Genomic DNA, 22,716 nt, shown 5'->3' with positions numbered 1-22,716 from the left:
CAACTGTAGGATCCTTCCCATGTGCATAACTGAAGGTGTTAGTAAGATGCTGATACCCGGGCTGCAGAATCTCTTTTCATCTCAATGACTACTTCAGGTATTATTTGTGGAAAAGGACCTCTGGACAGCAATGCCATTACATCTCTGACTTGCTTTGAGTGCTGGTGAGATGGAGCTATCCACCACGGGTACATCGCACCGTCTGAAGGTAGTGCTGAAACTGTTACTACACACACTACGTGCTTAAGTCTTGCCTCGAAAGGGTCAAGGTGAGAACAACTCACCAAGGAGAATTCTCTGAAAGTTTCAGAGGCAAAAAAAAGCCTTTCTCACATCTTTTTAAAAACTGCATGGATAGTGCTAGAGGTAATATGTAATATCTGTAATCCATTCTTTAAAGATGACAGTCTGAACCTGGGTGACTGCAGAGCCCATTCACACCAGTACTCTCAGAGACAAAAAGTCGGGCCCTTTACATATTTAATATGACTATTTCAAGTGAGCCACACAGCGAGCGTGGGTTGATTGGAGTGGAGACGGAGGTGATAGCATTCATCATTACCAAAGTGTAACAGTGGGGTGAGTGGGGAAAGAGAAGTGGGAAGTCAAAACAAGATGTGAAAATCCTGCTGGGGTTGTATGGCAGTGACATTAGTGTATTAAAAAAAATACCTAAAATGAGTTATGAAACTAATTAAGGAAATATAAAAGCCATGGATAAAAAGTTCCTTGTTAAGTATAATTGATAGTACAAATCTAATTTGAAAGGTTAACAAGCTCTTGAAAATTGTTGAATCAAGTACAGACTGATGTTTTTAATATAATTATATACAGCTAGCAGATGGTATAGTCCTTTTTATTATATCGCCAGCTATTAGACTTTCATTTTTAAAGCAAATACTGAATTATACCAAAGATATGTTGAGCTTATTTTAAAAGATCAGTTTTCTAAGTTCTGTGCATGCTGATCAAATACATACTATCTGCCACCTAGTTTGAAAAACAGGATTTAGATAAGAAATTTGGAGTATTTCACTATCCCTTTCCAAAACAACTGTATTTTAAATCTTAATTCAAAGCTTGATGGTCTTAATGAATGAGAGTATATTAGATACGTGAATACCCTTACAAAACAACTGAGAATTAGACGTAGTTTAAGAAAATAAAGCAGCAGGAAAAAAGCTATCCTTAATTTAAAATTTCTAGTTCCAAAAAGATGTTGAAAGTTTAAATTTAATAAGTGGAATGAATGAGGGGAGACAAACTGAAAGCAAAAAAATAATAATAATAATAATTGCTATCTATGCACACAGCTGAAGTTCTCTCATCCCTTAGTCAGCATCAGAAGGCCAGTTGTTGCCACCAGCTGGCTTACAATTCCTCCATCACCCACTTGTCACATCTTGAAGCAAAGACTTTGACTTCCCTTAGTGCTCTGTTGGGCAGAAGAAGAGCTCCACATGAGTGAGCTCTGACAAAGCCAAGGTCTTCTTCTTCTCCTCCTCCTCCTCCATGACTGTTCCTAAACCCACCTGTTATTCAGGATTCACAACACAAAAATCTCACAGGATAACAGTTAGGCAGTTTGACTATTGCCTGTTACACTGACCAGGTTTCCCATTACACACTCCAGTCTGCCTCTCTGTATCTGATTGTTACTTCATAATGATCTGATGCTCTGTAGGATAAATAGCAGTATTTAATTCAGTGGTTTTAAAACAGAATCTTTGTCTAAGACTCAGACTTCTGACTCCTACTATGCTATTTCTAGTACTGAAAAACAGTCTACGGTCTGTTGTGATATATCAAACAGAAATTATAGAGAGTTTAGGACTCACAGATAGAGGATTACAATAGCAGGATGTTTTTTCCATCATGGACAATGAAATTTACTAAAAAGGGGGGCGCTCCAATTCATTCTCAAAGGTACCAGACAGAATGAATTTAGTTTGAACTGAACACGGAATTTATAACATGTAATGTCCAATCCAAGTTCTTACTAAGTTACAAAGTAGGACATGAATTGTATCCTCTGTATTGATACTCCTCTCACCTAAATGTAGCCATCTAAAAGACTAGCATCTACTGTGTGAGATACCTGAATAATCACATGGGCTACGCACCAGATACCTGCAGTGCCCATTAGGAGGTGCCTCTTTGCCTTCATCAGACACAGAAGGAATCCAAACAGAGAATATATTTAAGACAGTTAATGTAGGTGGAAGAGGGTGGATCCTATACAAACTTAAGCAGCCTCGCTGAGTTACAGCAAATGTCCATGTTCTCCATGCCTTAGGAAGGGCATATAGCAGATAACATTTCCCCAAATACCCTCCGAGCTGTGCTTTCATTTCACATTCTGCAGTCTAATGCTCATCCATAACAATAACCAAAAGCTCTGCTGGCATAGCATATGAAGAACCCAGAGATGGCTGTACTCGAGGCCATAAAAATAGATAGCCAGAGCCTGATGGCTTTTGAAATAATCATGCTGCATCATCGCTTCAGTTAGTATAAGAAATGAAGTATGGGAAATGCTCCTTCTGTGAGCTAAGAGTAAATAACTGATCAGGACGAGTTCAGACATCCTTCAGTTTCAACGTAATAAATTCACCAGACTTTTGACTACAGTAAAATAAATAAAATATTATACTTTCGCACTTGAAAGTTGCCTTGAAATAGTCATAAAACAACTGTCAGTTCACTTGAAGGAAACTAAAAGTCATCTAAAACTTCATGGCTCTTAACCAGCTGATTACAATCTAAAAGCTGTAACAAAAATGGATTAAATTGTACTATTTCCTACTCTCATTGTCACTGTCAAAAGACTAAATTTATGCAGGTCTTTCTGTCCTTGTTACAATCTTTGTCACAAGAATGAGGCATTGCAATTTTATAGTCCCATGTTCTCTGAAAGATAACAGTAAACAGTATTCCTGTGACCTTTTCAATGTTCTATAATTTCACTGAACGGTCACTCTTACTCTCCTTTTTATATTCTCAGCACTGATCAAAAAGTGATGAAATTGACACCAAAATAAAATACAGAATTGTGAGGTTAAAGCAGTGAGCCTGACTACTGTCTCTCCCACAGCAGACAGGGCATAAAGATTTTTGTTTCATTTCTGCTCATTGTCATAGCTTTCTTGCACAGTAATGTAACACTGCACAGTGAGCTCCCACAGAAAGTACAAAACATATCCAACATCACTACCTTCCAGCCTAAGTAGGGGGGACGTTTGATTTGATTCCGTGTCCTTTAACAAATGCTCAGTGAGGCATGTGTGCTCCTGTCTGCCTGCACACGGATATGTGTAGGTACAGATCAAGATAAATCCAAAACAAACCGCTCCTTTGCGAACAGTCCTCCTGCGGGGAAGATGAAAGAGCCAACATGTGACAGATGTTCATCATGCTGCTTAGTACAGCACTGGAAGGGACATGAGCCTGCAGTAACGGGAACAGTGTAAGGCACTACACTGCAGAGCATTCGTGGTGCTTTAATATGAACTGAAGATGGAGTAACACAGTAAGCTCTCAGTGGGGAAAACAAGATGCAGCACAGTTATCCTCGCATGCTAAATTCTTGAGCAAACTCTCCATCTGATCTACCATGTGTTCCTCTGTTATCTCAAACTGGAGGCAACACGATCACAGGCAAATGATCAGTGTGTAACTGGTACAGCACAGACAGAATACAGAATAAGGAAGAAGAGAAGGTACTGTGCCACTAACTGTAGGATAATTTCCTGAACCCTGAAAGCTCCATCTCCATTTTCATTTCTGTCCTATGCAGTATACCTGCATACACAGTGCTTTTTTAATGAGAAACATACATTAGCTATTGTAATCCGAGGAAAGGAAATGATATCATTAAGGATTTCTGGTATTTTAATTAGTTCTTTAAATCAATATTAATTTTAATGCTTTGTTGTAAATGCAAACATTTTGGGCCAGACTTTCAAGTGGTTTATGTCAGCTGCAGCTCCAAAGGCTCATCTTTAAATCTAGACTGTTGACACCTAAAGATGTGAACCTGAAGAAGGTCACCTCACAGCACTGCAGAGTCCCGCTGTGGCTGTTTCCTCATTTCTTTGCTAGTTGTCCACAACCTCTCATCACTCTTCTCTTCCTCCTCACGCCCTTCTGGGTGTACTGCATCCTTGCTGCAGCCTGGGAGACCAGAAACTTGTCCTCTCCGTCTTCACCTTACAGGAATACTCTGAACCATACAGTGGCAGAAGCACATTTCTGTTCTGTTTGCAATTCTTCTCCTGAAAATGCTCCATGTGCCAAGACTTGGGGTTTCTGGTATTTGATGCAGAGCCTGAGGTGACACCTAAAAAGAAGTCAACAAGGAATTTTCTTGGGGGCATGCATCTTGCAATCTCATTTCTGTTGCTAGTTGCGGAGGCATAATCTGCTCCACAGTACTAAGCTGTGGGGCTGCAGCTAAGTAAAGAATAGAAACATGTCCCTCAAGGACTTGGTCCAGTGATGTATTTAAGCACATGCTTCAAAGGTTGAAAATGAAATGTTTTGCTGAGTCATCACCTGAAATGGCACAGCCTAATAACAAGTAAACTAAGTCAGAGGGTACTGAAACACGTATCCTGTAAAACCCTACTTTATTACTTTGTGGAAGTATGATCTTTCCAACTGTAAAATAGACACAGTTACAAATAGCTGAAAAATATCTACGAGTAGTTACCATGGAGGTTTACTTCTTTTTTAATCAACTATTCTCCACCTTCTCATTCCTTTGCCACGCTCAAAAATGCTGGATTTTATAAGGCGATACAAAGGAATGTAGGAGTAACGCTTTCAAATAACTACATGAAGACTAATATTAAGTATTTTTTTAAATACCATTCCTTCAATATTATCCTTTTATGAAAGTTCAAGAGATGTGGTTATATATTACTGTGTGAAATGTGGCCTGACAGTGCTCACAGAAGAAAGGATCAGAGGAGTTTGGATGCAGCTGGAGGCAAAAGATGAATTCAAGATAAAATAAAGGAACATGGAAGACAGCAGACAAAAGAGAAACACCTTTTGACCAAGAAAAAGTGGAGGGAAAATACGAACCAAACGTCAGAAAAAAGGATTCAGGGAATTTTCAGTGGTCCTATGAAGAGGGACAAATATGGCCAACCAACAGGTAGCTTCATGGTTGTTTCTGCCAGGAACCTTCCATGGTGCCCAGGCAGGAAAGAGGGCTCTGACTGGCACGACAGACAGTCTCTCACCCCTCTGAAAGCAAAGCTGGCAGAGTGGGAAAGAAGAACTTTTAAACTATGAACGACGTGGGTGATTTTTTTAGAATTCTTTTTATAGGAAGAAGAAACTTTGGCAATGCAAGAATATACAGAATATGAACTCCCAAAGATAAGGGAAAAGAGGGAGAAAGCATTAACACAGATCAAAGTAAAAGGGGGATGGACAAGGAGATTACTCCAGGGTCTGTACTCATTTTAGTTAATGCATCGGGTGAGGCTGGAGGAAACTAATTTTTGTAAACCAACACAGTGCATGTCAAGAACAGAACAGAGGAACGGAAAAGAACGTATAGGATATGAAAATAGGTAACAGAAAGATAACTGCTATCGTGATGGGGATGTAAGAACAGAAACACATGTATTTGGCAGGAAAGAGTACCAATAAAGGTGCCAGTGGGGTGTAGATTTTTAGGTATATCACTGGGCAAACTGTGAAAAACAAATAAGAAAACAGAGCAACACTGGCTGGGAAGAGAAGCTCTCCTGGAAGACCACTATAAATCTCATGGTTCAGACAGAGATCTCCAATGTTACTGAAGAGACACGTTGTGAAACAGAGACTAAAGCAGCAAGAGATCAGCAAGAGATCAGTGCCCTGCTGCTGTGCTACTCCTGAGTGCCTGTTGTTTTACCAAGTGGGTAATACAGCATATTGCAGACATATTGCTCCAGGGCAGAAGCAACTATTGCTCTTATAAGGTGTTATTGCAAACCTGCAATGGACTCTTGCACTGTTACAGGACCAGCAGCTTCCTTTGTTACACTGGAGAAACAAGTCACTAGTAACAGTAGGGTCTGGTTATTTCCTCGGTTAATGGTAGGGCCTCATTATTTCCTTCAATAATTCACAGACTTTGATACAATGAAGTATATATTATACAACATACACACGAAATACTATGCAAAATAATTACCTACAACATACAGACATGTTGAAATCTATATTAAGCCAATAATCATCAATATTAACTTAGCTAAATTTTTAGTAATTACCGTCACTACCCACCACGGAAAATATCTGATGAGATCACAAATTGCTTCTGTTCATGATCAGTAAAAGATAAACAAAACTATACTGTAAACAAAGGTATTAAATTTTTAAAAAATAAACTGAAAAGCTAAGAGAACTAGTACATGAAATGAACCAAAAGTCCCTGAGACTTAAAAAAAAACAGACTGGTATTTCTATAGCCCAGAAGTTCCAAACCATCAAAAGCATTTTTCTAAAGGAAAGGAAGAACTTCAGAAGGCCTCCAGCCCTATCTGGATGATAATCATCCCCAAAGAGATATTAGAAACAGACTAGAAGAAAAATGGGCAGCACAACACAGCTACATCTTACAGATAAAAGTATAATTTGAGAACTGTCCTAAATCAGTCTTTTATATAGTAACAAGTGCCTTCGGTCCTAAAACAAGGAACATTAAAAAGGAGAAAATATATTAAGATGCTGTGAGGATGGATTTGAAATTGTTGTTGTTATTATTATTATTATTTAGAATTAATATATTTATTTGGTTTTCAGTAAGGAAAAAAAAAAAGAAAAGTCTAAGGAATAACCACACTGTCTAATGAGAATAAAGGACTGAAATGGAGGCTGCCACTGTCAAAAAGAAAGACAGATCAAAGGATTTAATGTGCTTACACTGTAAGGACAAGATAGTCTCCATTCCAGAATATATGAAAGCAAACAGAGATAAGTGCAAGTGAAATAGGACAGGCCTCTATCAAATGGAGGTGAGGCACTACCTGACCAAAAAGGACCTGAAATCATACTCACACTTCTGAAAAAGGGCAAAAGGCGAGCCAAGCAACAGCAGACCCATTAGTTTTATCTCAATGATACTCAAGGCTCTGGAACACAATCTGCAGGAAAGCATAATTGAAAACATGGAGGTAAACAGAGCTGTGAGATGCAGCATGATAGATCAAACTGAGCAGGCAGCTGACTGTGGTAAGGCAAATCTTTGCTTGAACAAAGCTGGACTTCCATGAAGCATTCAAAAGAACACCGTGGTGAAAAAATAGCTAAAGCAGATAATAGGGTCATCAGTAAATCTGTACGACACGTAAGGAACTAGCCAGGAGGAAAGAGAGATTAACAAAAAATGGAAAAGTCAGGAATTTATTGACTAATCCCAGGAACTCTTATGAAATATGCTGGGAGTTTAGCACCTGGAAACAATGAGAAAACACAGTGCTAAGACCTTCTGTAGAATATAGCTGCAAAGCTGCTTCCCAGATCTCCATCAGGACCAGACACAGGGGAAGCAGGAGGACAACTGGAGTCTGTCCCCCAAGACAACATGAAAAAAAGACTAAAAGAACTCATTTAGCACAATGAAATGCCAGCTGCAAAGAAATACAGCTGCGAAATACAGTGGAAAGGTGAAAGAAGTTCAAGCACACTGCTGTCAAAGGACAGATGGGTTTAACCTGTCATGAGACAAGGGTTGTGGGGGACAGGTAAGCCCCTCCGGACTTATGTTTTCTTTTCATAAGCACTTCAGAACAATAATTTCATCCAAAATGCCTCTCTTAATCTTGCATATACTGAAATTTGTCTTGCACTGAAGACATTACGTGTGAATTTGGTAACCAGAGCAGATTTCTTACAGTATAGGTTGGGGAGTGGGGGGGTTCTTTCATTTATATCATCAGAGGGAGAAAAAAAATCCTCTCAGCTGATAATTTCAGTAAGAGTCATAGGCACATAGGTCAGAAAAAATTCTGATCTATCAGAAAAAATTCAGGTCAGAAGGGACCTCAGGTTTCCAGTCCACCCTCCTGCTCATGGCAATATCAGCTACATGAGATTAAACCTTGCTACTGAGGGCTTTGTCCACTCTGGTCTGAGAGAACCCTCAAGGATAAAGGCTGCACCATCTCTCCTTTGGCACCACGTCCCACTGATTAGAAGATCTCACTGGGATAAAGTTTTTCTTTCTATCCAGCTGAAACAAGAGCCTGTGAAAGTGAAGTTAGCAAAAAAGAATTACAAGTAGTAACACAACTGCTTTGCTCAGACCTTTCTGTTTTAAAAAATATCAATTTAAATATGAAGTAGATCTAAAAGCATTGAGTAGAAGAGTTAAGGTAAAACACTCTACACCTACAGCTCTGCTGCCAGTCACCACTTTCAAACCTAAGTGCAGACTAGGAAAAGGATCGGAGCTTTAGCAGCCAGTTCTACATACATGCTAAACTACACAAGCCAGCAACCAAAGCTAGGTTTATCCTTTGAAAAAAGAAAGCAGACCAGCAGTCCCAACCTGCACACACCCCACAGCGCAGAGCACGCAAGGAGAGCTCCTCTGGCCTCACCCCGGGGGGTCAGTCAGTAGGGACTGCACGGCAGCACTGCTGTCTTTCTGGAGTGCAGACCTTGCTTCTATTGGGATCACAATTCCCTGCTCTGTTCTTACGAACACAACAGAAGGAACATTTGTGATTCATCCACAGTGCACACAAAGCACAACAAGCAGCCCTGGAGTGCTTACTGCAATTTTCTTCTGCGTTTGTGATAAACCATGCCATGGTGGAAGGGAAGGAACAGACACCACGTGCCTCGAGACAGCGAGAAAATGATCTGATACACTGAGCAGAGCGCCTCACTTTATTAGATCCTTGACACCTGTTTAGGAATTGGTCAAACACAAACTCACTCATTTAATTCCTCTGCACACCCTTCGTCCCACATGCCTTCCAAAAGTCTCAAGGACAATCCCTGTTTCAAGATGCTTAAAAATCTGAAAGCAACAGAGAATGAGATATCAGTTAAGGGAAGGAGAACAGAGGCAGGATGTAAGTTAATTCAATTCACTGTAGACAGCATGACAGAAATGGGTCTTTAAGATGGACATCTATGTGCACAGTCCTTGGAGAAAAGTTCGAGGAGGTTATACCATGCTTGAGAGCCAGCAGAGAGGCTGAATGAACAAAGTGACATTACCTTTCCCTTGTGGATTTCCTGAAGAACAAATTTAATCTGGCCCAGAATAAGAATCTTTTTAAATATATATATATAGATTTAAGCAAACAGGATAGCAGAGATTTTTTTTTTTTCTTGGCCTGGAAATGCGTACTGAAAAAGAAACCACTTAGTACCTGCTCTTTATAGAATATGAAGCTCAATAGGGCAGGCAATTTTTGTGGGTGCATGCCAGTGTTTACAGGCTCATGTAAATGTTCATAAGCAAGTTAACAGGACTGTACCTCCAAGAAGAAATATGTTATATTTGAATCAACTGCATATCTGTTGACACTTCAAATAACTTTAGGTTTTCATAAACTAGTTCTAATCACTGCTAACAAGATGTAAAACATACTTAAAATCCTTATAAATATTAATCTTTTAAAAGACTAAACATTTATTTAGCTCAATTTCCCAGCTAGCTATAGTTTTTCTAGATGGATTTCCTGAAGGAAAATAAATGTCACGGAAGATTCTCTTTCCAGAGTATCTTTTTCTTACAGAATTGCTTCATTTCCATTAAAACACAGGATGTTGACCTGAATTAATCTGAAGGCAATCATTTCTGTATGTGGCATATATATTACATAAACATACCATTACAGCAAGACATACTTCAACAAGATGAAATTAAGTTTAACTTACAAGCATTACTATTAGAATTACTGTTCACTCCTTTAGCATCAGTATAACATTCCCACAGAAACAGGTCAATGTATTTTAGCTTTAATGGAGCCCCCTTAGATATTCTTTGATCCTAAAATGGATCAAACATTTCTCTGATGAGTACTGAAGTTGCCACATTTTTTATTGTATTCTCTTATTTTCCTGTTCATCATACTGGTGCTTTAAAGGAGCCACTGCTTCTGTTTATCCTCATTTTAGCTTTTTGTTTGTTCATTTAATTACCTCATCTGAAATTCTGTTTTGTAAATCAATTTCTTCTTTCAAGTGCTGATGAAAAACAAACACTCAAACAAGGATAAACACAACAACAGAAGTTTCCCATCGTGATGCCCAGAAGCTGTACCTCCTTTTTCTCTAACTGAATTTTGATGTTTTCAGGTACTGAAAGCATGACTAATTTTAACAGATGCAGATTTTGTCTTGGTTTAGCTTGTTTTATCAGAGTCTGCTCTACGATGAAGAGTGCATGGAGATGTGGCGATCCTCTAAAGGAATGGTATCTCCAAAGACCAGACAGTACCTTCCAGTCATAGTGACTATAGCATAGGGACTACCAAGAGCCTTGATGCTTCTGACAAGCACAAGCAGCCCTTGTGATGTACGGTGCTGGAATTGCAACTCTGGCAACTGCACTTTGTCTCTCCCAAAATAATTGTTTCTTAATAACCTAATTGCTGGTGACACCAGTAGGGCTGACCAAGAGTCTTCACCATAAACCTAAAATGCATGTGTATTGCTGGAGGGCACTTATTCTTTTTTATTATTCAGTAGCAATTGCTCCCATTGCTTGACATAGTCTGTTACTGAATTTATGCTAAGTAAAGGTAACTGAATTGCAGATGATGGACAATATTAGTTTCAAGACAATAAGGCTTCAAGTTCTTGTTAAAATTCTCTGACTCTCTAATCCTTGAGAGTCTACAATTATTTCCTCTTTACCTTCCATCCCTTGAGAAGGGCAAAAAAAAAAAAAACTGGCAAATCAAGGTAAACAAAAGTCAAATAATGTACAGAAACAGCTATAACTGGGAGTTACGTGACAATCACACAACTAAACCTAAGTCAATTCCTGATTATAGGCCCAAAGCTCTCCATCGTAAATAATTCTTGCCCAGGACAGAATTTTCAGAACCAGGTTAGGCTAACAAATAATGCTTCTTTAAAATCAGTGTGGAAGTTTCTTGGTAGAAGTTCTGTGGAGGTATGGAAAAGACAGACCAACAAAAGACGATCTTGAAATAGCACTTTTTTTTCAAAAAAAAGTTTCTGGCTCACAGCAAGATCTGTGATTCTTTACTGCTGTCACATGCTATTGTGGCACAGGATAAATCATTTTAAACTAGTGCAAAGAAGACACCAAAAAAGAAAAATGTTAACTATATTTTCAGTGTAACGAACCCATGGAACAGTCCCAGTAAAGTCCAGTCATTAAATTAAACAGAAGAAAATGAAGAAGCTGGGCATATTTGATATATGCTTGATATACTGTACAATCATGCATACAATAACGTATCAGAAAACTAATGAGAGCTTAATCCCACATTAAACAAACCAAAGGATATGCAGGAGTTGTATCTTTAATTGCTGGAACTCTACACAGACATCCTCCACAAGTGGGCAGAGACAGGAAATTAGGTATGAGCTAAAACTGTTTCAGAAACTGGAGAGTGAAACTTTGATCAAATTTTGCAACAGGCAAGAACACTGCCTTCCCAAGTCATCCAGGAGAAAGTCCTGTTGGAGAGAGAAGTGACTACAGATACTATCGTATCAGATCAATTGTCCAAGTTTAAGAGAGAGAAGTACTCAGATCAAGAAACCTGTGCAGGAGTCCAGCTTTAAAGGTGCTGTAAGTAATGAAAACTTGAAAAAACACTTGAGTATTGAGCTTTTATATTTTTTGCTTATTCTTTCAAAAAAGGAAAGAAAAACAAAACAAAACAAAACACATTTGAAATAAAAAATTAGCTCAAAAGGTATTTCAGTGGATTAAACGTAATAGTATCATAGCTTCCAGGCTTCTTCTTCTGTTACGAACAACTCAGCAAATACAACAAAATATTGGGAAGTGCTTATAAGCCAGAAATCTGCCATTTTTTCCCTCTCAAAAATTGTTTTAAATTAAGAATGCTACCTGTGTATACTTTCCAAATACAAAACACATTAGCAATCAATTAGTTATATATAATGTTCACCTCTCTGGGTCTTCTGCTCCTCATGTCCTCACTGAATTTATTGCCATACTTCCTTTCACTTCCATAGTGCCTAGAACAACTTGATTATAATGAAATCTTTTCCCACTGTGTCTTTCATCAATGTTGCTGCTACTGTGGCTGCTTTTTTTCCTCACTTCACTTTATCTTGAACGCATTAGTGTAACCTTTGGCCCAGGGGTGCAACCGTCTGTGACTGAAGGTCTGGTTTGGTACATCAGAGCTGTCTGACCTTGGCTCGGTTCTGCTAAGAAAATTGCTGCTCAGACATGAGAAAGTATACGAGCTAAAGTCGTGTAAGATAAGAAAGGTAATCGTGCCAACAGCAGAGCAATAATTGCAACAGCAATAGTTGCCAGATCAAGAAATCAAAGGGAAAACATACCGACACAAGGTTGTACACAATTTGAAGAAAAAGAAAGGGATAGCAGGCAGCATCTCAGCCACATCAAGGGCCAGCCCCTTCCAAGAAGAAACAGAGACCAACACTTCTCCAGCTGTCCGACAGCTGCCTCGTCAGTGGAAACTCATTAAGTTTTGTGAACATATTAATGCTTAGCACATTAGCCCCAGCTAACTATTGCAGGTGGTAGCCAGTGAAGGATGCCCTTCTACTCTTGCATGTATCCTGCTTACTGAGTCTCTGTGAGCTATAAAGATGCCTTAAAAAGTGCCCCACTGTGCGATGGTCACATTCAGAATACCCTTACAGCTGGAGGAATCTGGCTTCCTCGCTAGCCTTTAAGCATGAAAAACCCCCAAGGATTGATGGATTTTTTTTTTGTAGTGCACCTACTGTGCACAGGTTTCCTTTGTTATGCTTGGTTTCCTTTCTTATGGAGAAATTCACTTCTGACCCATGAAAAACATAAGGAAAAGTAAATCAAAAAATCCTTTCCAGGTTAGTGAGGCTAGGATTTTGTGATTTCAAGTGCTCCAGAAATGAAGATAGAAAATTATAGCACATAAGGTATTTCCTATCTTTGTCTCTGAAACAAACAAGTGTTGGTGAAATTATGTCAAACAGAACCTCTGCTTCTCCTGCTTGATTCATTCTGCTTCTTGAGTGAAATAATGCACAAGTGAGAAGTGAGTGCAAAAGAACAAAAATAGAACATGAGCAGAGAACATACCTGAGAGAGAGTTTTGTATGAAGTACTTTCAGAGAGCATTACTTTTATTCAATACGGATTTCACTACATCACAGGCTATCCATTCGATTAAGTCATCCCGATCTGTCTTTATTCTTCCTGAATCTGTTTCTTACTTCACTCTTGCCTTCTTCCCTATCAACCAGGCTGGAACAAAGCGCTTACATGAAATGAGAAAATTAATGGCTAGCGTTTCTTCTCCCAGCAGCTGCAAGATCATTAAAAGGTTTGAAACCAAGCAAGAACAAATTACAAACTTCTAGTATCTTTAATGTATTTGATTGCACAATATAGCCAACGTTACAGGGGTCTATAAAGAGCCCTCACCCCACTGCTGGCCAGAGATGGAAAAGAGATTAAATGAGATCACAAGGCAGGGCAAAGAAGCCCAGCAGAAGACAGGAAAAGATACCTCTATGACTTCTAATTGAGAGGAAGCCAGAAAAGCCATATTGTCTTAGTTTAGATGCATAGATGGGATGGATCACTCTGTGGAGGTGGCTCACTCTCCGTTAAGAGCCCAGGGAGAGCTGAAGATTAGCCTAGCGCAACTCATAGACAACTGGAAGGGCAGAAGGTGTTGAATTTTGTTCATCTTCTTGAGAGAGGAAAACAATTATATTGATAAGTTCTCCCCCATTTCAAGCCAACTATATAATTTGTTCTGTGTACATTATTCAGAAAAACACTGAATCTCAGATAAGAAAAGGCCACAGCTGAGATGTTGACAAGCTGTAAAAAAGAATGAATTGCAGTCAGGGGACGTATCTTCAGAATTCTACAGTTTGTTCTCTTAATCATTTTTATTCAGCTGGCAATATCAAGATGAATACGTGGTTTCTCTTAATGCTCTCCTCCTGAGAATACTGGCACTCTGTAGACTGCCAGCCAAAATAATACATTTGTAACTCGAGAAGGCCTGAAGAGCCCAGGAAGACAACAAACAGCAACAAATTGCGAGGAACAGCTGGCTGAAAAAAAAAAAAAAAAGCAACGCAGACAACCTCAATGGCAGCCATAAAAAACATATAAACCTGGATTCACATTGCTATAAATGTCTGAGAAGGGCACACACCAGGCCTGTCATTTGGACTTTTGTTCCCCACGTTATGCTTCTATTTGCCTGCAGTTCTACACATTTCTGTCTTTGAAACCACATTCTGGAGGGGAGCAGGTGTTGAGATCAGTATTCAAAACCAGTGTATGGCTTTGGAGCGCTATATATGCATACACACTGTATGTACACACACACAGACCAGCACCCTGTTAATCAGCTGTACATTGTTACAGATATGCATTGAAGAAAATAACCGGTTCTTACCCATCTGCCTATTAATGCAGGATCTCACGCTCACAAAATTAAAAGCCTTTCTGACCAGGACCAAAGTAAAATTAGGAAAGCCATTTCACTGCCAATCATGTCATTTCTCTGCATTGGGGACTCTTCAGATCTCCAGCTGGTTCTGTGCTTGACTGGACCTTAAAAAGAGCTTAAATCCAGAGCAAAGCACAAAACCCAGTCAGTATGCTCAAGAAATCTCCTCAGTTGATTTTTTTCCTCCACACACACAAGCTCCCACTGGTCAGCATCACAAAACTGCCCGAAGGAGCTGTGCAGGAGCTGAGCCCATGCCAACACTCCAGCTCTACTCTCATTTATGTTACGTGAGCAACCCTGATCTTTTATTGGGTGGTCAGCTCCAACCTACTGGCTGTCATCACTCTGGTTTTAGTTCTCTTAGTATTTCTTTTTGGCCTATTTAAGTGAAAAACCTTACTGACAAAGCAGAATATTTCCAATGCACCTTAAAGCCTTCCAAAAGATCTATGTATGTCTATTAACATTGCTACACTCCCTCTAGCTTTCTTTAAATATACTTTCAATTTGGTCTCCTCTGGACTTTTGACACTCTGTGTTTACAGCACACAGCATGAACAGCCTGCAGTCCATGGCTGGGAAGCTGAAGACATTTGTACTTCTTTTGGGTAAAGATATGCCCTTTCCTGTGCATTATGGACACGCTGCCTAATTCAGCAACAGTCAGGAAGTACTGAGCACCGAAACACACAATTACCTTTGAGACTCTGGCCCTGGCTAACTGCAGCCTACATGTATGAGAGAATTGGAAACTACATAAAAATGCGTTCTTTAAAAGGCAAACTTCCTTAAGTATAAAATTTTAAATTGCCACTAAGTATAAAATTTTTAATTGCCACTTAAAAGCCTTAAAAAAATAGAAGCATTTAGAGGTAGCTTATTATTTCTTAACTTCTTCTGATAAGAATAGCAGTAATACCTTAACCAGTCTTTCACAGAAATTTCTTTTATCCTAGGACTATCCTGCAGCCCAACACTTCCCTCAGTCCAGTCTCAGAATACAGCACCCAGCCTTGCAAGAAGTGGTATTTTGATATAACAAAGAAAGTCACCAAAAATGACAATCAATCTGGAGGTGCCAGAGGAAAAAAAGAAAAAAAAAAAAAGAACATTGAATGAACACTACAATGAACATTGTAGCGGTTTGCCTTCCAAATACTGGGGTGGAGAGCCTGTCAGAAAAGGTCCTCAGGTGGAGCAGTTAACCAGCTACAGACATTTTTACCTCCACCCATTCCCAACACTAACCAACCAAGAAAGTTTTTAGTTGTTTGCCTAGCCTCACACCCAAATTCCCTCTGCTTTCCACCAACTTCAAGGAAAAATCTGGGAGCTGCACATGCTTCATATGAAGACATGCTGCTGCTTCTCCTCACAGAAGCCATGAAGATATGAGAAATGATAATGAGGTCATTTCAGGGTGCAGGGCACAACTTGGTGATGTGAGATATTTATGTTAGACCACTGAAGTGCAGCAGCTTAGGAGCTGGAGCACTTAATATTAAGTTCATCTTGTTTTAAAAGACCCTTCTGTACTGCCTAAACAATATGGACATGGGAATCCATACCTAAGTGAATACGCACAGGCCTGTTTTGCATGCACAACTGGGAATTCATTGAGCTTCTTTGATCCCATGTGAAAACACGGGTCAATAGTTGGACTGTTCATTCAGTTCCTCTATGACATGTTTAAAAAATAAATTAACCGTAACTTGGTAGCAGAGCCAGAATCAATCGAATATTCCAAATGCTTGCTCCCACCTCTTTATCATTAGTAAAATGCTTTTCCCCATAATTGTTATCATTAGCAGAGAAAAAAGCAAGACTGTAAACAGTACTGAGGTTGGTGCGCAAGGCATAGCATATTCGTGGCTGTAATGAGTATGCATCTGCACACTTGCTCTCAAAAATTGAGTTAACAGTTATTCCACAGATGGGAAAGAATGAAGCTGAAATGAAGACAAGGATGTGATAACCTGCCAAGTGGTGTGTAAATGTGATGACAGCCTGAATAGCCTTAATGTAAGTAAAGGATTCTTAAAGATATTCTTCTGCAAACATTACGGGTTCAAAGCACATTTTTTCTCTTTAAACGATGCAGTATTGTACTTCCTCGGTCAAAATGACTCATTAGGAAGAATTTACATTATGTATAATTTTTCCCTTCAAATTGTGAAAATATGCCTTTAATTATTTATCATTCTTGCTAAGAAGTAGCTTTCATGACGATACTTGATGTTAGTCTTTGTCTCTTCATGATTTGAAGGTCTTTTCCAACCTAGATGATTCTATGGCTGCACAGGATCCAATACTGGCGTTCACTCTTTTCACAAATTGCAGTATGTCAACCTAGAAAATCAGCCCCTGTTCCTCACCGACTGTTCTGAACAAGAGTAGTTCCTGGAAAAAATGATCTGCTGCACACTGATATCTTGATTTGAAAAAGGACATTTTAGATCTTTTTAGTCGTCATTTGAATTTTAAAATTGTATTTTTGAAATTGTTTTCCATCTTGTAATTCATTCCCTCGTGTCCTGAATAAGTGAGAAAGATCAAAGTCAGATTTGCTGGCTCACCAGCAAATGTTATGTTCAATTTTCTTCTGTCACATTCACATAAGTAACAGCAGATGTTGCTAGAACATTCATGAGTTTAGTTCTGAAGTGTGCAGCCAGACATTTGTCAGGCTAATTTCATTTCCTGAAGACTGCAAGGAGAGTTCTGCTGGATAGTTCCCCATCTGTGACACTGAGCCACTCTTGCCAAATTCACTTGAAGCCTCCAATGAAGATGTTCTCCTCTGGATTTTTACTTAAGGCTACCTTTTTTTTTTCTTTTTCTTTTTTTTTTTAATAGTTTTCTTTCAGAAGTCTATCTCCTCTTTGTTTTCTGCTAACACTGCTATAAAGATGGGGAATAGCAGGTTTAGGAGAATAATGAAAAGGCTCATACTCCCACAAGACGGTCATAATCATTGCTATCCTAGATTTTACCAAGCACCTGCTGAAGTAAGTAGGAAGGACACGTTAATTTAGGTGAAAGAATTTTATATTCTTTGAATATAAATTCCATTCAGCCAAAGGAACGCAACACTTCAAATAATTACATACACATCAGATGCGAACTTTCTGGTAGAACTAACAGCCTGCAAACCATTTTCTGAGAGACTTGTGAAAGCAAGTCGCTTTGTGTATATTTGTACATAAAGGATTAACACACATTTTGCAGTGCCTTAGAAAACCTCCCATCTTCACAGAGACATAATTTGTGTCTATTTGTTCTGTAATTTGATTGGTAAACAAAACAAAGTTCACGTGAAGTATTATTGCAGAATAATACCTTTGAAGTAAATACGTTTTGCATGATTGGAAATGTTTCCAGGTTTCGGGAAGTTGTGGTAAATGGGCTTAACATATTAGCATAAACCTAAAGGTTTCCTAATGATGATGAGAGTGAATTTTGTTTACATGGGCAGACTTAGGAAGCGATTTTCTGTGGCAAATTAAAAAAATTGGGGGGGGGGGAGGGGGGGATAACATGGCAGTAACCCGCAAAAGCTGTTTCCCCGCTCATATCAGCCGTGCGCGGTATGTTCGCCGTACACCCGTGGCTCAGCCCCAGGGCCGCGGGAGCAAGGCAGGGACCGACGGAGCGGAGCAAAGCCCCCTCGGCCAGGCCCTAGGTCCCTCCGGGGCCAGGCTGATTTTCACGGGGCGGCTGTGGCCCTGCACGGGCCTGGCCCCGGCGACGAGGCCGCGGCCGAGCGGCGGCGGCTGACGCGGAGCGGGAGCGCCCCCTGCTGCCAACAGCCACCGCCGCTCCTCCGCCAGCCCCGCCGCAGCCGCAACCCCGGGCCCCGGCCTGCCCCGACGCCTGAGGCCTGCCCCGACGCCGTCTCGACGGCCGAGGTCGAGCCCCTCGTCGCAGGGCCGAGCAGAAAGCGGGGAACGCGGCCTAAAGCTCGCTGCCGAAGCAGCGACGCCTGTTCTGAACGTGTAAATCCCAGCCCTGAAGTTCTCTCTTTTCACTCCATGGACAAGGAAGCATGACCGCTGTGTATGAGGGAAAGGGAAGGGCAACTCGTCTTCACAAATCACTCTCCAAAGGCCGTTCAACTCAGTCAGCAAACTAGAGAAATGAGCTACCTAGCATAATTTACTGACCGACTTTCCATTACAACGTTGAATAATGGCTTAAAAAAGAAAAACAAAGTGGCTTTGAAGTTCTTCCTAACCTTCAGCTCTGCTAAACATGAAAACTAACTGCTGAGTTTTGGGGAAGTGACCTATTTCTCAGCACATCACAAAGCTCACAACTGTGTGCAAACGACACAGACAAAACATGACCCCCTGTTTTCTAACCTTCCTTTAGACAACATTGCAAACACCAAGCAGAACATAGACCTAAAAGTAGAAAAGACTGAGAGAATGAAATACCTAAACGAAATTCACCTCTGTATTTTTCCTTGATTTTATTTCTTCTTTTATAACATCTCCACAAACTGGATTATGAACTAAGAACTCATCCTTTCTTAGTCAAAATATGTCCACTGGAGGAAGTGTCCAGTTTTTTTTTTTATTATTTTTTTCTAATCTTCAATAATCTCAATAATTTTTACCATTATCTCTAATGGTACCACCATTAGAAAAAGTATTTTGGCTACAAATTGAAGGACAATATACTCGAGATTTTACAAGATCTTCTGTAAACATAGCTTTCCTGACTTGAGTAAAAAACATTATGTAGTACTCATCAAAGCATTCATGTTATCTAGTGCTTTCCTAAAAAACTCCCAAATATTTAGACTTTTTAGAACCTATTCAGAAACTAAGCCAAACAAAGTTTTAAACTACTGCTCTGTTTTTTTAGGAATGCTTTGTCAAAATGAACAGGGAGAAATGATGGAAATGGATAGAATTAAAGGACTGTCAATTAAAAATTGCTTATTTTAATAAATTAATAGCTATTTTTCCTCACAGTAAATAACAAGTCCTTCTCTAATCTAGGTTTAGTACTGGACATGATCTCTAACAGCTTCAGATTTCTAAAGAGGTCCAAAGGTATTTTTTTTACTTTGTAAGATAAATAGCAAATACAACCTTCTTGCCCTAATTTCCACTGCGTTCTTTGTTCCCACCTCAAGTACTGACAAAGAAAAATACAGAAGCGCCATCTTATTCAAAACACAACTTGCTAGCCAAAAATGTCTGAAAGGCAGCAGCAACCAAGGCAAGCTCACAGTCATCGCTTAGAGCCGGCCAGAGTTTCTACAAACACAGCAGGTTAAGAGCAGAGGCTGACAGTTTTGTGTGAGTCCTCTTTTCCTGAATCAGGAGGCAGGTCTCTGCAGAAGCTAGGGGAGTTCAGGCTGTCCTGATACAGCGAAGGGACCTACAGCAAGAGACAAGCCAAACTCCTTTCTCCTCGCTGGTGTTTTCCTTAGGTGTGATTTCCCTGCTATCCTTAAAAGCTAATATAGAAATCATCAAACTGACCTTCCGAAAGCTGGGCCTACACACCCTCACAGGAGTGGGAAAAAGCTGCAGTGTGTAATGGCTGAAAGGACAGTCAGTACTAAAACCTGAGAAAAAAATATTTTTTCCTGTTGTAAAAACGTTATATACTTAGGACAGGTGATGATCAGACATTCTTGATGTGCTGAGGAGACTTGCTATCAGGCAGGCAGAGGCATTCACCTGTAAACAAATGCTTGAATTTCACTGAAAGTTTATATTCTCTATCCTTGAGAAGCCATCTTTTAACAAGAAAAATCTGAATTTTCTTTCTTTTCCTTTTATTACAACTCTATGTCCTATTACAATTTTCCTAATCAACTATGAAAGATTTTGTTAAAGTTTCTGTAAAATATCAAATCAGAGAGTGGTTTGGGCTGGAAGGGCCCTTAAAGACCCCCAGACCTCCTGCCATGGGCAGGGATCCCCTGCCCCCAGCCCAGGCTGCCCCCAGCCCCATCCAGCCTGGCCTTGGGCACTGCCAGGGATGGGGCAGCCACAGCTCCTCTGGGCAGCCTGGGACAGGGCCTCACCGCCCTCAGAGTAAAGAATTTCTTCCTCATGTCTAACCTAAATCTTCCCTATTTTATCTTAAAGCCATTCCCCCTTGTCCCATCCCTACCACCCCGACAAAGAGTCCCATTAACAAGACAAGGAAGCTGACAGTGGATGCAAATCAAGACCCTATGACCCAAGGACATTGCCTGTGACACATCTCCCTGGCTGCGCTAAAAGCTCAGCCACTTCTGCTGGGACTGTCTTTAGTGGGGATTCTCAGGGCTGAATGAATGGTACCACGAAAATGAGCTTTCCCTCACTGTTCAAAGCACAGTAGTAATGTAGCACCATAGGTTGTATTTTGCTGACTTCTTCATAAAACCTTAGTGAGTTCCCAGACCTCTGAGAAAATTAATGACGTCTGGGCTTCATTTAGAATTACAGGATCTCCAGGAGATCCTGGGTTCTGCTCAAATGCCAGGGGGACTTACAATCTTTCCCTTGAACCCCCCTGGGAACACAGAGGTATTCCTTCTCTTCTATGCCTCTGTGAGGCCAGTGCCAACAGGACATGATCGCTGTTACTGGATCTGTCAGAAGAAGAGTTTGCTGAGAAACGTGGCCTTCATCAGAAACAGTGCTCACTGCTGCTCAAAGCCATTCCTTGCCTTCCCCTAGAAAGATATCTGATAGCAGAAACCCATTAGGTCTTCCAAATTTGTTTGGGTTTTATCTGAGTGCTTGCTGCTAATGGGACTTCTCCTAGCAGTACAGTCAAACTGCTTCCATAGCCTCAAGCATTGTAAGTTTCCATGTAATGATGATATTACAATGATACTGAGACAGGGGGAGTTAAAAAAAAAAAAAAAAAAAAAAAAGCTATTTTTTATTTGCAACTGAAAGAGTGATGCACATCTGTAAAGGGCAGCGGTTTGCACCAGGAATGGAGTGTCACTCAATAGGGATTGATTCAGTAATGGCACCACTGAAGTACACGTACACCTGAATGGAAAAGCATGTTCCTCTCCGCTGCATTGATGCCCTTCAACTCTACACTGGCTTCCCATGGAAAACAAGGCTCTTGGCCCATTTTTCCCTGCAGTAATTTCTTAGCATACTGATGAGTTCCCATCAGATTGGCTGGACTGTCACCTCAAACACAGTTACATCCATGGAGGATTCATGCAAATCACAGGTGGGTAAAGGACAGACCCCTGAGCAGCCATACTAAGGAAGTGCTGCAGTACAGATCCTCTACAACCAGGTATTAGAAAATCTTCTTAGGAGGCAGATGCCTTAAATATCCCAGTCCAAAAGCAAATTTCAGCTGGAGCCTGTACCTTCATGGACGAGACATCCACATGGGACAGCTATCATCAGAATATGCTGACCTTCAGTGCTGTCGGTCTGTTTGCCACCCTGCTAGTTTGCTGTAGCCCTTCCTAAAAGAAGAGGAAAGACTCCGCATCTTCTCTGCTAGCAACAACCGATGAATCCAGCCTTGACTTTTCTTATTTTCCCTAACAGTTAGAATATTTATAAAACAATTATGTTTCATAACACAAGACTTCAATAGCCCCTCTTACACCTCTCCTATCAATAGCAGCGTTTCACATACACACAAATCATTTGATAGCAACAGAAGGCAAAATATTGCAGGGTCTCACAGCAGGAAAGTAGCATGTACATCTATCAAAGCTCTTACTGAACTTTTAAATCAAAGTCTGAAAGAAAACAAATGGGGACTGTATCCTTCTGCACCTCCTCATGTGCTCACCAAGTGTTGGATCCAGTTTGCTTTGTTTCTTATGCTTAGGCTTAAAAGCATGATCTCGCTTCAACAACACGCAGAAAATGAGAGAAGTTGCGGAGGTTGTAAACTGACTACAGAAGAGTTAAAGGCAATTACGAACAATAGGAAGAAGTAGGGAAAACAGTTTGGTTCCTGCATGGAACTTAAGTACCTATTTTTTCTTATAACTACACAAAATTCAGTATTTAATCTTTTAATGAAAAGCACAACT

General features: G+C 40.1%; 1 long non-coding RNA gene across 1 annotated transcript in view; it reads right to left on the bottom strand.

Annotated features, from left to right (window-relative positions):
* Positions 1–961: 961 nt before the first annotated feature.
* Positions 962–22,716, bottom strand: part of LOC121073392 — a 57,616-nt gene continuing 35,861 nt past the window's right edge. The window contains exon 6 of the long non-coding RNA XR_005821679.1: positions 962–4,339. This is a non-coding gene — a long non-coding RNA (uncharacterized LOC121073392). The remainder of the gene's footprint in view (positions 4,340–22,716) is intronic.

Source organism: Cygnus olor, chromosome 7, assembly GCF_009769625.2.
Source record: "Cygnus olor isolate bCygOlo1 chromosome 7, bCygOlo1.pri.v2, whole genome shotgun sequence".
NCBI lineage: Eukaryota > Metazoa > Chordata > Aves > Anseriformes > Anatidae > Cygnus > Cygnus olor.
Note: the sequence above shows the minus strand (reverse complement) of the source record. Positions and strands in the feature narration are given on the sequence as shown.